Source organism: Chrysochloris asiatica, unplaced genomic scaffold (assembly GCF_000296735.1).
Source record: "Chrysochloris asiatica unplaced genomic scaffold, ChrAsi1.0 scaffold00044, whole genome shotgun sequence".
Classification (NCBI taxonomy): domain Eukaryota; kingdom Metazoa; phylum Chordata; class Mammalia; order Afrosoricida; family Chrysochloridae; genus Chrysochloris; species Chrysochloris asiatica.
Genome location: NW_006408562.1, coordinates 9,547,669 through 9,552,526, shown reverse-complemented (window position 1 = coordinate 9,552,526; position 4,858 = coordinate 9,547,669). Strand labels below are relative to the sequence as shown.

Genomic DNA, 4,858 nt, shown 5'->3' with positions numbered 1-4,858 from the left:
CCTGTACAGCACTTAACAAAACTTAATAACAACAACAATATATTCAAAGTCCTTACACAGTAACAATATATTCAAAGTCCTTACACAGTAACAATATATTCAAAGTCCTTACACAGTAACAATATATTCAAAGTACTTACACAGTAACAATATATTCAAAGTACTTACAACAGGTAACTTTTCTAATTCCTTTATTATAATTTTTTTAAGGTTTTTATTGTGAATTGGATAGTTTACATGGGAGAACATCAGCTTTACACCATCATTTCATTGCAATGATTACAATCTCTGTGGATCATCATTCAACAATATTTGCTTCTATCCCATCTGTTTATATTTCTGGTTTTTGGAGGGATGTATACTCAGGAATATATAATAATTTAAACAACCAAAGGGCACATTCTGCAAGCCTGTCTCCTGGCTGTCAGCACCTGGCCACCAGCACACAGCCTTTCTCTATCCATGAGTCTAGGATCCTTAGCTGCTCCCTATCTCCATGCCCTCATCTCTGCCTCCATCTCTGGTGTCACTGCTTCTCTGGATAGGGTCCCACACTCCACTCATGCTCTTCTCTCTTGATGGCCCTAGGGTGCTCTGTTCCTGGACTGTAAGATTAACTACTCCCCTTTTTGTTACAACACTTTTACCTTTACAGTTGTGACAGTCGCAATTAGTCGTGGTAACAGTTACTCACTGTTGAATCAGAAGAATCTTATCCCCTTCTCTGTTTACCAGACCCATCTAGACAAGATGAATACTTTTCAGTGGGGATTCTACCTTCTCCCGCCTACTCTGAAACTAAACTTCATCTTGAAAACTTGTAATCCAGTCACTTTGTACTTCTTTAATAGAATTTAATTCAAGCCAAAGTCTTAATGATAACAGTTAGGGCATATAGATAAGACTAACATACTACTCATTGATCCACATGATTAGCTTCCAAAGACCAGGTCATTCTGTGAAATCAGCATTATACAAGAATTGGGGGCCATGTTCTGTTTGTGTTAAACACCTATGGTGTCCCATTTCTTAGTACCCATCAAGTGTTCTGACATGTCTCAGTGTACCCTGCTTCCCCACCATGTATTTTTCATCACTGCTGAGCCCTCATGTGTTGGGGGTGCTGTGCGGTTGTGCTACTCTATTCCCTTCTCTCATCCTTGCTTTCTGCCTTCCTCCACTAACTTCCCTGGCACCTCTGTATCCGGTGACTTTGAATCACCCTTCTCTTGCCCTGTGCCAAATGTAGCACGACCAAGATGTCAGAGAAGAATAGGAGAAGGTGTCCCAAGGCTGGCCAGCATCCATTTCTCATGTGGCCCCGTTGTCACTAGGGTCTCTGGGTATGTAATTCAGGGAGGCCTGCAGAGAGCACCCCAGTTTCAGCCATAATCCCTCATAGACCCCCAGTATCCAAAGTGCTGCCTAAAAATTTTTTCAATGTTTTCATAAATATGAAATGAACAATATATGTAGCAGCATTATATACTTTTTAATTAAAAAAAAGCATATTACTTTTGCAAAACTAGCTGGTGTCTATTTAGGGACTCATGGCTTACTTTAGATTTATCTGACCTTTGCTTACTAATGTGACATTTCACCATGAGTGTATCTTTTTCAAGGTGGCTATAAAGGTCTAAGGAGCTCTGGTAGCGTAGTGGTTACGAATCGGGCTGCGAACCTTAAGGTCAGCAGTTCGAAACTACCAGCCGCTCCGCGGGAGAAAGATGAGGCTTTCTACTCCCGTAAAGATTTACACCCTCGGAAACCCTGTACAGGGTCGCTATGGGTCGGACCCGACTCGATGGCACTTAACAACAACAACATAAAGGTCCTAAGAGAATAGGCAACTTATTAAAAGCCACACACCAGCAAAGCACACTAACTCTGCTGATAAGATGGATGGGTCACTTAAATTAGAAACATGAATTATTATGAAAATTTCTGTTCTTTTGAAGCAATCATTAGGTGTTCAAAGGATAATTTATATCTCAAAGATGTGTTACAAAGAGAGAGAGAGAGAATCATACAGATTCCAAGATTAATTATTTCATTTGGGAGATAAGAATTACAGGGGGGGAGGGGAATGCAACCATTGATGACAATCTGCTAATTATGCTGGTGTTTTTAGGCGCCTTCAAGGCAGTTCTGACTCAGAGTGGTCCTCGTTAGAACAGAACAGAACACTGCCACGTCTTCTGCCAGCCTCACAACTGTGGCTACATTTAAGTCCAGACTTCCAGCCACACTGTGTCATTGAGGTTTTCTTTCTTTTGATGACCCCTCTATTTACCAAGCATGAGGGGCTTCTCCAGGGACTACTCCCCAAAGTATGAGACACAAACTCTACTGACTCCAGGAAACACTTTGAGTCTTAAAAGATTCTGGCTTCTAACACAGATTTTTTCCCTTCTTCTGGCAATTTATGGTACTTTCCATTTTCTTCGCCAACATCATATTTCAAAGACATCAATTGTTCTCGTGTCTTTCTTAATTTTTTTTTGCCCCAGATTTATATGCACATGAAAATCCTATGGTTTGGGTCAGGCACATCTTAATCCTCAAAGTGACATCTCTGGTTTTAACACTTTGTTGTTGTCATTAAGTATCTTCAAGTCGGTTCCGACCCATAGCAATCCTGTATAGGGTTCCTAAGGAGTGTCTGGTGAGCTTGACCCACTGACCTTGATGATCAAATCAAGCCTGTAGTCCAGCGCATTAACCCGCAGCATCACACACTTTCAAGAGATCATTTGTAGTAGATTTACCCAGTGCGATAAATTGTTTAGTTGTTTCACTGCTGCTGTTATGGGCATTGATTAGGTATTCAAGCAAACTGAAATTCTTATCAACTTCAATCTGTTTATCACGATATTATTTTTAATGGTTCAGCTCTGAAAATTTTTGTTTTCTTGATTTCAAGGTAATATCCAAACAAAAGGCAATCTTTATCAGTAAATGCTTCAGTTCCTCCCAACCTTCAGCAAGCAAGGTGTGTAATCTGAATGCTGTTGTTATTTTTGTTAAGTGCTGTTGAGTCAATTCCAATTTATAGCAACACTGTATGTGGTTTCCGAAGAGTAGCTGGTGAGTTTGAACTGCTGACCATGCGGTTCAGACCAACCTTGTTGCAACTTGTTAATGAGTCTTTCCCCAGGCCTGTTGTTGCATTCCTTTTTATACAGTACAGCTTCTCAGATTATCTGTTTACTTAGCATACAGATTGAGTTGTTGTCATTGTTGTTGTGTGTCTTAGAGCCAGGTCTGACTCATAGCAACCCTGTATAGGATTTCTGTGGCTGACTGGTGGGTTTGAACTAATGACTTTGCAGTTCCAGTCCAATGCCTATCCTACAGTGCCACACCAGAACTCACAGATTGAACAAGTATAGTGAAAGGATACAGCCCTGATGCATGCTTTTTCTAACTTTAAATCATGCAGTATTCCTTTGTTCTGTTGTGTGGTGCTGTAAGATAAGCTTTGGACTGCTAACCACAAGGTCAGTGGTTCATATCATCAGCTGCTATTTGGAAATCCTACACAGGGTCATTATGAATCAGAACCAACTTGATGGTGCTTAACAACAACAACAGCAATTCCTTTGTTCTGTTCTGTTTGACAGACTCTTGGTCTCTGTACAGGTTCTGCATGAGCCAAGTGTTCTGGAATTCCCATTTTTTTACAGTGTTATCCAAAAGTTGGGATGATCCACACTGTTGAATGCTATCACGTAGTCAATAAAATGCAGGAACACATCTTTCTAGTATTTTCTGCTTTCACTCACTCTCTGAAATTAGCCATGATAGCCCTCATTCCATGTCCTATTCTGAACCAGACTTGAATTTATGGATTTTCCCTGTTAATATACTGTTGGAATCATTTTTTACTTATCTTCAGCAAAACTTTACTTGAGCGTGACATTAAAGGTATTCTTCAATGATTCTGTTTGATCTGTATTCTTTGGAATGGGTGCAAACAGATCTCTTCCAGTCATTGGTTAAGTAGCTTTCTTCCAATTTCCTTGACATACAATGCAATTGCTTTCAGCATTGCTTCAGATGGTGAAATATCTCATTTGGTATTCCACCAATTCCTGTAGCTTTGTTTATCATCAGTGCCTGTAGTGCAGCTTGTACTTCTTCCTTCAATACAATTCAATTTTTGAGCGTACTTACCCTTCTGAAATGACTGAACATCCACCATTTTTTTTTGGTGCAGTGACTCTATGTATTACTTCCGGCTTCTTTTGATGCTTCCTGCATCCTTCAGTATGTTGTCCATAGAATCTTTTAATATTACAGCTCAAGGCTTGAATATTTCTTTAAGCTTGATAATGCCAAATTAGTTCTTGGGTTTGGTTTTCTAACTCCAGGTCTTTGCACATTTCATTAATGTTCTTTGTCTTCTCCAGCATCCTTTATAATCTTCAGTTACAGGCTTTTACTTCATTATTACTTCTGTTTTCTTTATCTAGTATAAGTTCAAGATCAAGTTTCAGAGTCTCTTCTGTTATTCTTTTGGGTCATTTCTTTCTGCTCTTTTAAGTGACCTTTTTTTTTTTAATGTTTTATTGTGAATTATATGATAGTTTACATGAGAGAACTTTAGTTTTACATTCATTCCATCGTATATTATCTTATTGCCATGGTTCCAATCCCCTCCATGCATCATCCACCAACCAAAGGGTATATCCTAGATACCCACCTCCTACACTCTCCCCTCCCCCCACCCCCTAGTTTTCGGCCCACAGTCCCTTTTCCTCTCTGGATCCAAAGTCCCCAGCTGCTTCATCACTCCACGTTGTCTTCTCTGTCTCCATGTCAGGCATCTCTGTTTCTCTGGGTAGGGTCTTGCTCT

General features: G+C 39.9%; 1 protein-coding gene across 1 annotated transcript in view; it reads left to right on the top strand.

Annotated features, from left to right (window-relative positions):
* Positions 1-4,858, top strand: part of GABRA5 (gamma-aminobutyric acid (GABA) A receptor, alpha 5) — a 157,662-nt gene that overhangs the window by 134,003 nt on the left and 18,801 nt on the right. The gene's annotated exons all lie outside the window — the stretch shown is intronic.